A 16,946-nucleotide genomic window follows, 5' to 3' on the forward strand; every position below is an offset into this window, starting at 1 on the left:
CATTTACATGCCCTTCCTTCTTAAATCATTTCCAGAAATGCTTAGGAAATGTGAAAGAGGTTTATCAGACAAACGTATTGTCTTTTCCTCCAGCAGAATGTCAGATCACTTCTTGAAAGATCCTCTCCAAATGCTTCAACTCAAACGATTTTAACAAACTTGACTATACACACCATAATTAGGAAGCCAATTCATTCAGTTCATTTGCATCCGTCTAAATAATTTCTCCTGACAGATGACTTCCGTTCTAAGTACCAAGTACTTTTTAATCCTAGGCAGGTTATTGCTGAGGATAAACGATTTCACATTCTCATAAAGATGCCAGTCATTAAGAATATTAACACGAATTCCTTCCCCTCGGATAGAAAGGAGCTGTCATTTTAGCAATGTTGCTGCCTCAGCCTTTCTATTGTCAAACACAACAAATGATGAGAAAATCAATTTACTCTTTAGAATTAGTCAAGTGAGGAATTCTTTGAAGTGGAGGGTCAGGGTTTTTGTCTGGATTCCGTAATCTGGAAAAGCGGGTACTGTATAGACGTTGGTAAAATGTTGTGAAATTTAATGAGGACTGTTTGCTGCCATAGACCTTCCAGACAGAATCTATCTCTGAAAAAGAATTCCCCACTCTTAAAATAGAGGTTTGATGAGCACCAGATGTGGTTTAAATGAAGCCTTGTCCAGCTGAACTCAGAATATATTTTGATCTGTATGAGGCACAGTCTAGAAAGAGGGGCAGTGAATTGATCGACCAGAGCCTGTGTTGAGGTTGGTGGTGGGGCTTGAATATATATTTACTCCATAAAGCTTCTCACATTAGGCAAAATGCAAATGAGCTTTTAACAAATACTTTCTAATAGTTGGAGGATGTCATACTTGCTGCTTATGAAACAATCTACAATTTTATTTCATGTCTAAGATGTGCAGAGGATAGCATTTCAATGGGTAGCCACAACCTTTAGGATGATCTGTGTTCTGGCAATGATTGCACTTCCACATCTCAGTTTCTCCACCCACAAAGGGAAGATTAGCTCGTTCTTCAAGAATGACAAGCATTTAATATTTGGAAAAGACTAAATAATGAAGTGCTTGGATTCTATAGAAATGCCAGGAGAAAAGATTTATTTCAAGTCAAAATCTAGTACAAACATGACCTTCCTATTGTAAATCTCATGAATAGGGAAAGAAATTACATGAAGACTGTTTCTTGGGCTGAGAATTTGGAAATACATTAATGTTGGGATGCTTCGGATGGTAAAAAATTATTAAAAACATCTGCTTATTATAATCTCTTGTCTTTGGAGATGAGAAAAATTCTTTCTGCTACACTGTCCTGAAAGAATGCAGTTAGTAAAGATTTAAATGACAGGAATGAAAGGGTCATCTTTTGATTTCTTTGCCTTTGGGCAGGACTATAGTTAAGCTACCTCAGGAAAGAGAACAATGCTGTTTCTTGCAAAAATCTCCAGGTGAGAATAATAAAAATTAAAAAGAGCACAAGGGAAAGCTCAGGGACCTTGAAATTAATAAAGGTCAGTTTCAGCTAATTTCAGTTCAAATCCATATCTATTTGCCAGTAGCCTGATGCTTCGCTTAGTGAAACGCCAAAGGATGTGATATTTGGCAATAGTTGTATGAGAATTCCATTTAGTATTAGCATGAATGTCTGGTCATTGTTTTGTTCACCTCCTCTTCACCCCATGGGGGAGGGAGGGAGTCCTGTCCTAGGGTTCTCAGATGACCAAACACAGGACGTCTGACTCGGGACACAGGAGATCAAAAGTAATTCATTAGTCACATATACTAAGAGTCCAGGGGGAAGTGGACACTCTGGGTCACATGGGGCAACACAGAGGCTACATTTAGGAACAGAGGGAAGAAGAAGAGCCTATAAGGAGCAGGCTCTGTAGTAACCTGAGAGTGAGAGGTACCCAGGATCCCAGGGAAGGATGTGATTGGCTGGTCTCAATGACTGTGGGCTGGCAGGGAAGTAAACCCAGCAGGATGCAGAATAGGTAGACTACTGCTGTCCAGCTGTAGGGGAACTAGCCAGTGAGAGTGTCTTTCCCAAATGGTGGGGAGCATATCAGGTAAAAGCAGGGGAACACAGCCTTTTGGGGCCCCGTGAGGCTCAAAGATGTCAGGGCAGCATGTGAAATCTTAGCTCTTCCAAGCCAGTGGTTCATACAAGCTATGTCGACATATGGGATGCTTACTTCCCCTAGGCTATACGGACCCCTCTAAGAGAGAAGTCTTTGCCATAATTATTGTGTCTCCTGTAAAAAAAGTCACCTTGACTGGATTGATAACCTTGGGGCATAAGCAGTGTTCTAGCAAGAGTGCTCTCAGGCCAAGGCTATATCAGTAGCTCGATGATTCATGCAGAAGTATTCTCAGCTACTCGCTTTGATTTAAATGAAAAGAGAAGGCAAGCCCTGCATCATTCAGACAAATTACATATTTATTCTCCACTTGATTTTCATTTGCCACGAGGTGAATGTTGACCAGCTTCTACTTCTAGCAAAAAACACAGCTGAACCAAAGTGAAGAGTATGTCTGTGTTCTCTTACTTTCCCTGCAATTTAACCGCTGAGGAGATAATGGACTCAGGGAGACCTGAGGTTCCGGGCAGAGCTTGGACCTCTGAAGTTTAATGGGGTGTGTGTGTGTGTATGTGTGTGGGTGGGTGTGCTTAGTCATGTCCAACTCTTTGTGACCCTGTGGACTGTAGCCTGCCAGGCTCCTCTGTCCATGGGATTCTCCAGGCAAGAATGCTGGAGTGGGTTGCTATTTCCTTCTCCAGGGGATCTTCCCAACCCAGGGATCAAACCCACATCTCCTGCAGGTGAATTCTTTGCCACTGCGCCACGTGGGAAGTTAATGCTGGGCCTGTTTAAAATCTTAGGCAAGGGACTTCCCTGGCAGTTCAATGTTAAGACTTCACCTTCTAATGCAAGGGCTGGGAGTTTGATCCCTGCTTCAGGAGATAAGAAACAATGTTGTAACAAATTCAATAAAGATTTTTTTAAATGGTCCACATCAAAAAAAAAAAAAAATCTGGGGCAAGGCATTTAATTTCTCTAGACCTCAAGTTCTGTACCTTTGTAATGAGGAAGTTAAACTAGATCCAGTGTTAAACTAGGTCAATCACTACATTAGAATGCACATAAAGAACATAAGGCACATTAAAGTGCCTGACACCCAGTCAAGACTCATACATGGTAGTGGAAACAAAGGTGACGGCTCTGACTTGAGCAGAACAAAAAGAGGGGAGATCTTGAACTATGAAATTGTAATGAGATCTCAGTCCTTCCTGAAGCCCATACCTCAAGAACTGAAGGCCAAAATTCCTCTTTAGAACCTGAATCGGTTTTTTATTGTTCTAAATTAGTGGAGGCGGGAAAGTTCTAATTCACTGAACATTCTGCGTGCCCGGGAGAGCCCATTGACACCGCCCCCCCAAGTCTCTAAAATGACACCACTGTACATCCAGCCACCACAGACGGCACTGACAGCTTACTGCTTTCACCGAAGACTAACAAGGGAATGTCACCAAGAACGCTTGAACGCTAAGCCACAGAAATTCAATACCTGACAGCTCACATTCTGTACTTCACTCCATATCATAAAACCCATCAGCAGAGAGCTGTTGTTCTCACACTGAGCTGCTGTTGTGATAGTCTGCATTCTTTCCACAGTGGAGGAGTTCTCTCATGAAATGCATCCAAGAAGTCTGTGATTTCTGACAAATCTCACCTTTCAGGAACTTTCCTGGCCTTCTAGGAAGTCATCTACACTCCGGAGGTCTCCTGATGAGCAATAGCAGGAGCTCAGTAGAGACCAGCATTCCTGGTGCCCTCACGAGCACACATCCTAAGGAATGTGACAGAAGGTCAGATGTTCCTCTCCAAATTTTACAAAGCTTTCTAATTTTTAAAATTTATTCTTAATTGGAGGATAATTGCTTAACAATGTTGTGTTGGTTTTTATCATATATCAACATGAATTAGCCATAGATATACATATGTCCAGGCTTCCCAGGTGGCGCTAGAGGTAAAGAACCCACCTGCCACTCCAAGAGACATAAGAGACACAGATTCAATCCCTGGGTCGGGATGATCCCCTGGAGGAGGGCATGGCAATCCACGCCAGCATTCTTGCCTCGAGAATCCCATGGACAGAGGAACCTGGTGGGCTATAGTCCATGGGGCTGCACAGAGTCAGACACGACTAGAGACTTAGCACAGCATGGCATGCATATGTCCCCTCCTTTTGAACCTCCCTCCCACCCCATTCCACCCCTCTAGGCTGTAGCGGATCACCAGGCTGAGCTCCCTGCACTATACAGAAACTTCCCTTTAGCTATCTACTTTACACATGGTAATGTAAATATTTCAGAGTTACTCTCTCAATTTGTCCCACCCTCTCCTTCCAGCTGTGTGTCCATAAGCCTATTCTCTGACTATTCCTGCCCTGCAGTAACTAATGGGGGAATGTCTCAAGAACCATCTTAGTTCATCAGTACCATTTTTCTAGATTCCATATATATGCGTTAATATATTTTTCTTTTTTTTGTTTTTAATTTATAAAAATTTCCAAACATATCCCAAAGTAAAAGTTATCACAACCACCCCTGGCCCACTGCGCAATTTCAACAGTCCATCAACGAAGGCTTTCATCAGAACACCTGGAGGTTACCTGGGGCCCCTCCACTCCAAGACTGATGGCCCAGGTGACATCGGGTTGGCTGTCAGCTAACATTCAGTCAAAACACTCAATGAAGTGCCTGTCCTGGGCCACCTCTGAGAATCACACCAGATCCCAGACTTAGGAAGCCAGATGTACGTGAAGAATTACAGCAGAGAAGCCAAGTCAAGGAGAAGAAAAGAAGGGAAATTGTGAGAATTTTGGGGGGAAGATGGGATTTGAACTGTGCTTTGAAGGAAATGGGAGGGATGACATTCCAGGCTGGGGCTGGGCCGGGAAGAACCGGAAAGGCCATCTTTAGAATATGATTCATAATCTCAGGAGCTGGAGTAAGTGAGGGCCGTCGGGCTGGGAAGAGAGGAATTACTGACACTGGAAGGCGTGAATGCCTGGAGGAGGAAGTTCCTCAGGGGTTGGGCAGCAGAGCCAGAAACAGGGCAGGAAAAGAATCATCTAAAGAAAACCGAGGGTAGCAGCATGGGGGAGGGAGGGTAGCAGAGAGGATGAAGTGAAAACTTTCTCAGCCGCAGCTCTGGCCTAAAGAACCCTTTGGCTGAGAGGTTTTGGCTCCCACAAAGAAAAGAACAGAGACCCACGGAGATTTAAAATAGAGGATGGATATACAGGGTAGGGCTCTGACCCCTGGAACTCCCTGCAAACTCTCATTAGCAAAACGAGAGACCAGAACGAAAGCGAAGCAGCAGAAGCACCTGGTGAGAGTCTAAGAAACATCCGTGTTTACTAAGCACTCGGTCTCTGGAACGCCTGCCTCTCCAAATACCACCTCTTCCTCATCCACTCCATCCCACCACGGGCGGGCGGCTACTGCGTCGGGTGCCTGGGGGCGGGGGCGGGGGGTGGCGGAGGACCGCAGCCTGAGAGCCCTGCCAACCCCCGACCCCCTCCCTCCCTTCCTCCGAGGAGCCTTCCCGCGTGGCCGGCCGGCCGGCCAGCTGCAGCTCAGTTTGTTTGCCGAGGTTTGCATGCACATATTGAGTTGCCTTTTTTTTTTTTTCCAGCCAGTTCAGCAGTGTCCCGAAATTCACCCCCAGTGTAACTTCTGCCTCTGCTCCTCCCCTTCTTGGAACTGCCTTTTGTTTGTCTGGCAGCCTTGGTTCTATGGGGGTGTGTGTGATGATAATAATACGCGGACTTATATAACCCTCTGCATCTCTCAAGCGCTTCGCAGACCGGCCCTCTTGCCTCCCCCGGCCGGTTTCAGGCCGGGCGACTGGAGCGGCTAATAGGAAACCCCGACCCGAGGCGCGGAGGCCAGGAGGGAGGGCAGAGGGGGTCAGAGGCCGGCCTTTCCCGGCCCCCGGCGCCCCCGGAGGTCAGGGAGATAAGAAACAATGACTCTCGCCCCCGGGAGGAGGAAGGAAGCCCCGCTGCCGCCGCCTTATCTCCGCTCCCGTGCGTTCTCCCAGTTCCCAGAGCTGGTTCTCTAGAGAGGACTTGGAAGGCGGCTTTTGTAAGTATGATGCTCTGCTTTTTCTTTCATAAGGAAAGAACCAAAGTTTCCTCACTGCCCTTGTCCATTTCATCTTATTTATTCCCGAGAATAGATTCCCCCGCGCTCAGATGCTACCCTGATTGGAAATGTGTTTCTGGCCAAAGTCTTCCACCCAAATTGGGTCCCTCTTAAAAACTGTAGGAGGAAAAGAGGTTTCTGTTGCTCATTCATTTATTCGCAAAATTGTCCCCCTCGTTTCCCCATGTCCTGGTCCTGGTGGTAGCTGTCTGGTTTCCACACACACATCCCACCCTACAAAGGAACCCTGGTTATTCACCTTGCTTGTTAGGTATCCAGAAATAATGTTGCAACTTTGGGCTTAAGTTTCTCTGCTTTCAGGCAAATTCAGTTGTGAAGTTTCTTTTCACACTGTGAGAAATCTCATTTTTCGGTGTAGTCTTGAAACTTGTACTGGCGTGTTTAAACCTTGCAAAACACTGTCACTAGAGTGGACAGGTGAATTCTTACTAAGTTTTTCACTGTATAGCTGAAAGATCTAAATACTACAGAGAATGAACTTCTTAAGCACTAGCAAAACCCAAAGCTCTGTTGTTCGACTACGTGTTTGTAAAGGATGCTGAGTTAGTTTTGTTCTCAGGGATGATGCTCAAGGCTTTGGGAAATTGTCTTTCAACAAAAAGTGAATTTAAAACTCTAGAAGAAAGATACAGTTTCTGAGCTTTTAGGAAGTATGATTTGCTAATTGAATAAGCCGAGAACACAAAGTTCTATCTTGGGTAAGTTCAATTTGCTTTTATGAAACCATGATTATAAGTTGGTGTACTATGAGATATAGAAAATTACTGTCTTTATTCAAGTAAGGAAACTAAGAAGTATAAATTGTAGAAAGCAGTTTTAAGTCATGTGTATGCTAGTCACTTCAGTCGTGTCTGACACTTTGAGACCCTGTGAACTGTAACCCTCTAGGCTCCTCTGTCCATGAGATTCTCCAGGCAAGAATACTGGAGTGGGTTGTCATGCCCTCCTCCAGGGATCCAGGGGATCTTCCTGATCCAGGGATCGAATCCGTGTCTCTTGCATCTTCTGCATCGCAGGTGGATTCTTTACTGCTTAGCCACTGGGGAAGCCCTTTTAGTGTCGTAAGTGCTATGATTAATTCACTGAGCTTGATTACTTTATATAAACAGCTATGAAAACCACATATAATGTGTGTGTATCAGTGTGTGTGTATATATGTAAAAGAATTGAAGATACTATGTATGTATATGTTTAATTAAATATATATAATCGTCTCTTATATTTGTTGTAACTATCCAGTGTTCAGTGTCATTACTTGATAGTATCATACCCAAAATAGATTAAGTGGAAAGATTTCATATCAAATTTCAGAATGCAATAGATCTATTTATTCATTATTTATTCAACAAACATGGAAAATGCCGTAAAATTCAGTTTTTTTTTTAAGAGTCCCTTTAAATGACATTTTGATTTAAAATTCTTTGTGGCTTCCAAGAAATTCTAAGCCATAATTAAATTTGAAAATAAGGCTGGATTCTACTTGCTTTCCCCCCTAAATTTAAAAGTGAGCTGTCAACACTAAAATTCTATGCTATAGCTAATTTAGTTACAAAGATCAGCCACATAATCTCAGTGTTCTTCAGAGGCATACTTGACTATGGTAGGAGGAACACAAACTATGATTTGATCTGGCTGTAGGCTTGGTTTTGCCATTACATGGTTATGTGACCAGCAACAAGATCGTTCAGATTTTCAGTCTCAAATTTCACCTCTGTGAAAGGAGACAAATACTTTGGGATTGGCCAACCCAATACTTACCCCAAGGAGAGGATTGTTGAAAGGATTAAAAGGAAATAAAACATGTAAAGTATCGAGCACAGTGTCTGAATGCAGAAGTGTTTCAGTCAATTTTAGGACTTTTCCATTTACACAATTTTTTCATCTTTGATTCGGTGCCTTGGTTTTTTGAGCATCTACTTTATATTGCCTGCTGTGCTAAGCACTAGTGATGCCAAAATGAACAAGAGGAGTCATATCCTGCCCTGGGGGAGCTCCTACTCTAAGGAAACAAACAAACAAAAAAAAAAAACAAAACAGAAATTTCTTAACAGTATAACACCTGCAAAAAACCAGAAATTAGTTATGATTAAGTGACAGAACTGAGGGCAGAGTAATTCTCTCCAATGAAATTCAAAGCAACTTTTACAAAGATGATGTTGATTGTATGAGTTTTAAAGGATCAGCTGGTGGAGTGAAAGGACATTCCATAAAGGAAGGGCCTTGGAGAGCAGAATAAGTAAGAAGGCCAAGATGGGGGGGACGGCGGGGATGGGGAACAGGGGGTGGGGCAGAGACTGGGCACTGGTTTCAGTTGGTACTGGACTGTTGAGTCTAGGGGTCCTGGAGATTTAATCAGGGGTCCAATCATGAATATGGTGGTGTCTCATGCTCAGGTAGGTGTTTGCACTCATCACTCTAGTAAAACTCAAACTCATGTTCATGAGTCTTTTTGGTCGAGCTCATGATCCAAAGAAATGTCTTTTGTAGATTCGCGTTAACGTAAAAACCTTGGGCTGGCACATGTTAACCTGTATCACTAAGACATTACTCGGTTTAATAGACCATTTTGTTTATTTGTTTTTTTTTTTTTGTTTGTATCAAACCCAACTCAATGATGGAAGCATTGTAGCACAAGTTCCTTTCCTCACTGAGACTACTTTTAAGATTACTGGTACTTTTAAGATTACTGTTGAGTCAATGGAGAGTCAAGGAAAGACTTTGTTTGGGGCTCAGAAGGCAGAAAGTAGATGTGATTTATGTTTTAGGAAGATTTTATACAGATCATCTACTATGCAGTGTGGAATGTAGGGTGGGCAAAGGCTTAGGGAGTGATAGTGTAAACTACGAGATCAATTGAAAGACTATTGTAAACAAGTGAGAACTGCTAAGGCCTGAGCAGTGTAGGTGGACAATAGGGCACAGACTGCTGAGATATTTAGAAAGTGGAACATTCTCACCTCGGGGACTGAATGAAGGAATGGAGAAAAAAGGAAACACCTATAATATATTAGCTTTAAGCTTGCACAAATGGGTAGCTATAATAGAATACCATAAAACAAGTTAATAGAACGAAGTTGAGTTAGCTGGGGCTGCTTATTTAAGTTATATGCAGGGTACATCATGAGAAACGCTGGGTTGGATGAAGCACAAGCTGGAATCAAGATTGCTGGGAGAAATATCAATAACCTCAGATATGCAGATGACACCACTCTTATGGCAGAAAGTGAAGAACTAAAGAGCCTCTTGATAAAAGTGAAAGAGAAGATTGAAAAAGTTGGCTTAAAGCTCAGCATTCAGAAAACTAAGATCATGGCATCCAGTCCCATCACTTCATGGCAAATAGATGGGGAAACAGTGGAAACAGTGTCAGACTTTATTTTGGGGGCTCCAAAATCACTGCAGATGGTGAGTGCAAACATGAAATTAAAAGACGCTCCTTGGAAGAAAAACTATGCCCAACTTAGATAGCATGTTAGAAAGCAGAGACATTACTTTGCCAACAAAGGTCCGTCTAGTCAAAGCTATAGTTTTTCCAGTAGTCATGTATGGATGTGAGAGTTGGACTATGAAGAAAGCTGAGCACCAAAGAATTGATGCTTTTGAACTGTGGTGTTGGAGAAGGTTCTTGAGAGTCCCTTGGAGTGCAAGGAGATCCAACCAGTCCATCCTAAAGGAAATTAGTCCTGAAAATTCATTGCAAAGACTGATGCTGAAGCTGAAACTTCAATATTTTGGTGACCTGATTAGAAGAACTGACTCATTTGAAAAGACCCTGATGCTGAGAAAGATTGAAGGCGGGAGAAAAAGGGGACGACAGAGGATGAGATGGTTGGATGGCATCACCAACTCGATGGACATGAGTTTGAGTAAACTCCAGGAGTTGGTGATGGACAGGGAAGCCTGGCGTGCTGCAGTCCATGGGGCCGCAAAGAGTTGGACACAACTGAGCGACTGAAATGAACTGAACTGAACTGAACTGAATGTTGGGTTGAGAGGCTAACCTACAACATTAAGTAATATAAGAAGTCAGTTTCTGTTTAATCTTTTTTATATATAAATGATACTGTTTTTTGTTTCCTTTACAGTGTTGTATTAGTTTCAGGTATACAACAAAGTATATATGTATATATATACACATATACATATATGACTGAATCAATTTTTAAAAATTCTTTTCCATTATAGGCTATTACAAGATATTGACTATAGTTCCCTGTGCTATACAGTAGGTCCTTGTTGGTTATCTATTATATGAATAGTAGTATATACTTTAATCTCCAAATCCTAATTTGTCCCTCCCCGACCCCTTGCCCCTCTGGTAACCATAAATTTGTTCTCTATGTTTGTCAGTATGTTTCTGTTTTGTAAATAAGTTCATTTGCATCATTTAAAAATATTCCACATGATATCACTTATATGTGGAATCTAAAAAAATGATACATATTATATTGCTTATATGTAAAACATAGCTTTTTAAAAAAGTATTAAATTGCCAAATTTGTCTTAGAAATTTAGAGACAAAACATAGAAACTGGGCTCTTCCCCTTTATGCTCAGTCCCCCAGAAGAAATGTCAGTCTCTGGGCTCACTGGGGCTCTGAGCTTTCATCTTGTACCTCTGCTGTTGAGTGGGTTGTTTCCCACTCAGTTTCAACAGGAAGGCCATGTCCAGAGTAGTCTTGCCAATAACTTTGTATACCCTCAAAAAGAGAAATCTGTACTTCCTCTAAACCTTCAGAAACAAGCAGAGACTTGGAAAAAGATCCGTAGGCGAGTAGAATACTTATTCACAAAGAGCACATATTTGTGAAGAATTTATACTTACTCATCACAAAGTAGCTCTTTCCTTAGCAGGGTTTTTATTTTACTTCCCTGGAATTGAGGACCCACTCAGAGCCTAGAGGAAAAGAGGAAACGTATAAGACTAAAGCAAAGAAGGTGATTTCTTACCTGGCCGTGACTTGTCCCACAAACATTTCCTCCAGGGTGAACAGGAAGTTCTTCCCATTGACTTGAATGGTGGATCCTGGAAAGGAGAGGTGTGTCACATTTGTAAATTTCTTAAAGATAACGAGAGGAAGAATTTTAACATTTAGAGTGAACAGAAAATAAGCTGATTAGCAGACAGGAAGCTGTGACTTTTTAAGTCTTTGAGGTCTGATTACTTGATAACCTTAGTTTTCTTATAGCCTTTTACCCTTTCTAATCTTCTATGGCAAAGCCTCTATTGGATTTCCTGAATTTTAGAGCTCTTACCCACACCTGAACACTTCAGAGCAAAAACCATTTATTACGAAAGGGGCTTGCCCCAGCCTTCATGGCTGGTCTCACAAAGTCAAGTATAATATTTCCTCCTGGTAGGTAAACTGTATCAACATATTTAAAAGGAGATTTAAGAAACTTTTGTCACCTCCAAATATAGAGTTTTATCACTCATCAGAAAGATAGTATTTGGTTATTATATGAATTCCATTGGGCTTCTGGGAGCTCACTTCAAATTCCCCAAACTTCAGAGATTATCTTTGGTTTCTGAGATGATGTAAAAGGTTTTAAAACAGTTTAAAAAGAAAGTGAGGAAGGAAGGAAAGGAACTGTCACTATCTGTTATATAAAATAATCACCAAATATATACTTTAGAAAAGGATGAGCTTGTGTTATGGGAAAGTTCATTATTTAAAGAAGGAGCAAGATATATTGGGGGGAATTCCCATTAGCATGCTTGAAAGCATGAGGAATATACTGAGCTTCCATAAATGGTGCTGGCCATTCTGCTTTTAGGTTACTCAAGCCATTTAAAGTCTGGCTTCTTAAGCAAGGACTTCGTCTTCACGATCTTTTGGGGTTTGCTGCCATAATGATTGAGTCCAGGCTGCATGCTGCTGGAGCCACTGTGCTCTCCTACATAGTGTTTGAAGAGGGCTGGGGTGCAGCTGTGCTGGCCCCCAGACACCTGAGTCCAGAATACTGCTGAATTTTGCTTCATTTCTGGGCTCCATGCAAAGCTGGAAGTGCCCCAACTCTCTCTTGGGTTTGGCTTCCTGTTCACATGTTTTCTGGGCTCATGTCATTGTGCATGAAGTAATGGTCCCACATGCGTACACCATCCACAATGGCAAGATTTGTGTGGCTCGGCGTAAGCTTCCTAATGAGGACATTTCGGACCTTCCAACAACTCCTTCGGGAAGGCGGTTGGAACCGCGTATTACTTTCCAAGGTGAGGGGAGCAGAAACAGAGTGCATTTCTGCAACAGGACTAAAGCCACTTTTAGGAGACGATTAAAGGACAACAGCTTGAGGAAAAGAAACATTTCTTTCACACATCTATCTAAACGCATGTACATGTAGAGTATACAGAAATGCCTTCAATCCACAGTTTTAAAATATTAGTTACTGTTTCAGCGTTTCACTAACTATGAATGGTGCTAGTGTTTTCCACCAGGGACTGTTATTTGAATGACATTGCTCTGCAGCAAAATCTGATGAGTTTACGAAGTTTGAGAGCCAGGAAATGCAGTTCAGTTTCTGAACAACAGAGAAAGCCCAGACAGCTGAGGTCAGTCATCCACTAGCTCTCCAGCATGGCTTCCGGGTGCCAAGTACAGTAGCACACTAATTCAGAGAGAGACGCCAAACCAAACTTTCAAACCAAAGCTCTTAAAGCATCAAGCTTGACTTCCGGACATATTATCGGCAGGTGAAATTGTGGCGCACACCACACTTGTTTGTGGATGTTTAATGTCAAATTAGTTGGGCTACCTGATGGCTCAAACAATAAAGAATCTATCAGCCTGCAATACACGAGAACCAGGTTCGGTCCCTGGGTTGAGAAGATCACCTGGAGAAGGAAATGGCAGCCCACTCCGGTACGTTTGCCAGAAGAATTCCATGGAAAGAGGAGCTGGTGGGCTACATACAGTCCATGAGGCCGCAGAGAGTCAGACACAACTGACATTTTCACTACTTTTCAGTGTCAAATTAATGGGCACATGTGCCAACATTTTTTAGAATTTTAGAGCAGGAAGTGATTTTGGAGGTCTTTCAGTCTAACCTGTTATTTTACAAGCAGAGAGATTGAGACTCATATGAGCTCACTTCAAATGCACACATGTGTACTTCCGAGTCTTAGGTCGAGTCGTTGCTTGCAAAAAATATGATAGATCTGGCTAAAGGAAAAAAAAAAGAATAAAATGACCCAAAACTGGACCGGTGGTTCCTTTTCCATTCAAGTTTGTGTAGCCCAGCTTTAGGGCTGTGGGCTGTTCTTGTTTTCTTGCTTCAGGAGCAATTTAGGTTCTCAGACTAGATATACTTGACCAACACTCGAATAAACTCCAAACAGACCAAGGGTCGATGTGTGACTCAGATCGTGATGATACAGTGATACTCAATCAGTGCATGGAGTTCTGGGAGGAGATGATTAGAGTTAAAAATGTAGACAAGAGCCCAAGGCACAACCTTCACGCTTCGGAATCTGAAAACCTGACCAGAGAGATGAGACCTTCCCCCGTCTAGACAGCAACAGAAACCCTCTAACTAAATGCTGCATTGCGTGGCACAGATTTTAAGTGCTGTAGGAATTCTGGGGAGATAGATAAATGAAACCTGAAGTTGTCAGCTGATCCTTGAGGCTACACTCGAGCATGACTGAAGTGACTTAGCAGGCATGCACGCATATAACTATAAATCTACAATGATATAATTATACTTATGGTATTGAAAGTGCAAAATAAAAAAAATAAAGAAAGTGCAAAATAAATAGCTAATTAAATATAAAGAAAACTATAAACCAACAATATTCTGTTGTTGGCATCAAATTAATTGGTTAAAATTAGTCATATTGATTTTATTTGCCAAATGATGCTATTTTGCCGAAACTAAAGAATAAATTTGTTTTAACCAGTGTTCATTAATAATATTGCCAAAAAAGGAGAGAGAAATATTTTAATTAAAAATTTCCATTGCACATTTCATACTCTGTCTATTTATAGTGAATTCTTACAAATTAGCACATATAAAAGAAGAGAGGATCCAGGCATTCCATCTATTGGTGTTGAGATTATGGAACTAAAAACTATGGTGGCTCAGTCATCCTATAACCTTACACTCTCCTGGCAAATAAAACTTCAGTTAGCACAGAAGTGTTTGACTCTCACATGCATACACATATTAAGCAGGTATAAATATCTGCCTCTATTCTTTATTTAATCACCTATATCTTTGAATGATTGCACTATTTTCCTACACATTATCATTCCAATGATGACAAAGCAAAGCCTCCATTTATACAATGAATGAAAACTCTAGCCTCACTCCATGAAAATATCTTTGACTGCAAATTATACCATGGGAAGTTGTATCTTTCTTAATTGGCTTAGAAAACAATTCATTGCCAGTAATAACGATCACCAATGTTTATTGGCCACTTATTCTAAATTTCTTATGAGGTTGTTTGCCTGTCATCCTCATATCAACCCTATGGAATTAGATACTATTTTTAATCCCCATTTTTCTGAAGAGGAGACTGAGGCATAAAGAAATGAAGTAACTTGCTCAGGGTCACCTAGCCAATGGATGCTGTAACCTGGAATTCACATCTAATTCCTGCCACTCCCAGTAGTAGATTCTGAATAACCACAGAAAGGATGTTGTTGTTTGACATTAGGCTAGGATCCAGCATGACCACAGCCTCAAAGTCAAACGTAAATTTTTATTTTGGAAGATCACAGGGTATCATGCATAATTATAAACATAAGCATTTATATGTCTTCTGGGAACATATTAAAAAAAATAGAGATCTCCATGATGCTTATAATAATTTATAGTGTTAGAGAGTATAAAAGTTCCCCTGGAACTCACCAACTCCCAGGCTGAGAAGCACAGGGGAAGGGTTGAAAGACTGACTGGGCTGGATGTGACAGATGACAGGGTGGTGGAAAGGGGTGGAGGAATTGATCTGCCAGGAATGGAAAGAGACATAAGGGCAAGGGTGGGTGAGAGGAAGAGTCCAGCAACAGGAAGCCACCTGCAGGGAGGTCCTGCCACCACAATTTCTCTAAGAGTGAAGCTTCCAGAACAGAGCAGAGGACCTGGGACTGTCCATATTTAAGCTGAATCATCAGAGTCAGTTCAGAACAAGAAGAGATTCCAGGTCTACTGTATTGAAATAATCTACACCCATTAACTCTGAGAATATTCATTAGTGAAGAGGTCAGAGAGCTCCAAAGGAAATGTCTTAATATTATTATATGAGCAAGAAAAATACTTTTTCAATTTCCAATTATTTATTGTTATTATGTAGAAATTGATTGATTTTTAAACTTTATTTTTAATTGAAGGATAATTGCTTTACAGTATTGTGTTGGTTTCTGCCAAACATCAGCATGACTCAGCCGTAGGCATACATATGTCCCCTCCCTCTTGAACCTCCTTCCCACCTCCCTCCCCATCCCACCCCGCTATGTTGTTACAGAGCCTCAGTTTGGGTTCCTTGAGTATTCCATATGTAATATAGCTAGCTGATGGGAATTTGCTGTAAGAGAAATATTTTTTAAATGCAGAGGAAATTTGGAGTGGTGAAATAGTGTGTGTTGTTCTTCTTTTCTTAAAGCTTATATATCTGAGAGCTTTATATACAATATTTCTTGTCTTTCTTCCTCCTTTTTATTTATTTTACAAATGAGAATGAGCTTTGATATAATTTTGGCCAGTTAAGAGTTTATCCCTTTTTTTTATTGGAGTATAGTTGCTTTAGAATGTTGTATTAGTTTCTTCTGTACAGCGAAATGAATTAGCTCTGCGTTTACATGTGCGTGCGTGCGTGTCTCGCAGTCACTTCTGACTCTGTGTCCTCATGGACTGTAGCCCGCCAGGCTCCTCTGTCCATGGAATTTCCCAGGCATGAATACTGAAGTGAGTTGCCATTTCCTACTCCAGGGGATCTTCCCAACTCAGGGATCGAAACTGCATCTCCTGTATCAGGGAGGCAGTTCTTTACAGCCTCTCTTTTTTGATTTCCTTCCCATGTAGGTCACCACAGAGCACTGAGTAAAGTTCCCTGTACTATACAGTAGGTTCTCATTAGTTATCTGTTTTTATTGTCTTTTATGTATCATATCTGCATTTATTTATGTTAAATGCATCAGTTCAGTTCAGTTCAGTCGCTCAATCGTGTCCGACTCTTTGCGACCCCATGAATTGCAGCACGCCAGGCCTCCCTGTCCATCACCAATTCCCGGAGTTCACTCAGACTCACATCCATCGAGTCCATGATGCCATCCAGCCATCTCATCCTCTGTCGTCCCCTTCTCCTCTTGCCCCCAATCCCTCCCAGCATCAGTCTTTTCCAGTGAGTCAACTCTTCACATGAGGTGGTCAAAGTATTGGAGTTTCAGCTTTAGCATCATTCCTTCCAAAGAAATCCCAGGACTGATCTCCTTCAGAATGGACTGGTTGGATCTCCTTGCAGTCCAAGGGACTCTCAAGAGTCTTCTCCAACACCACAGTTTAAAAAAAGCATCAATTCTTCGGTGCTCAGCCTTCTTCACAGTCCAACTCTCACATCCATACATGACCACAGGAAAACCATAGCCTTGACTAGACGGACCTTAGTCGGCAAAGTAATGTCTCTGCTTTTGAATATGCTATTTAGGTTGGTGCATACATAAACATAAACATCATATTTATGTTAA

The 16,946-nt window shown here is 41.7% G+C and overlaps 1 protein-coding gene across 2 annotated transcripts in view; it reads left to right on the plus strand.

Moving 5' to 3' along the window:
• SULF1 (sulfatase 1) overlaps positions 1–16,946 on the plus strand; it is a 195,143-nt gene that overhangs the window by 25,580 nt on the left and 152,617 nt on the right. Inside the window, exon 1 of one of the 2 annotated variants that reach the window (XM_040261351.1) lies at positions 5,682–6,178. The exons of the other annotated variant lie outside the window; for it this stretch is intronic. The gene's annotated coding sequence lies outside the window, so the exon portion shown is untranslated. Of the gene's footprint in view, positions 1–5,681; positions 6,179–16,946 lie in introns of those variants that run through there. 2 annotated transcript variants of the gene reach the window in all.

This window comes from Oryx dammah, unplaced genomic scaffold (assembly GCF_014754425.2).
Source record: "Oryx dammah isolate SB20612 unplaced genomic scaffold, SCBI_Odam_1.1 HiC_scaffold_19, whole genome shotgun sequence".
NCBI lineage: Eukaryota > Metazoa > Chordata > Mammalia > Artiodactyla > Bovidae > Oryx > Oryx dammah.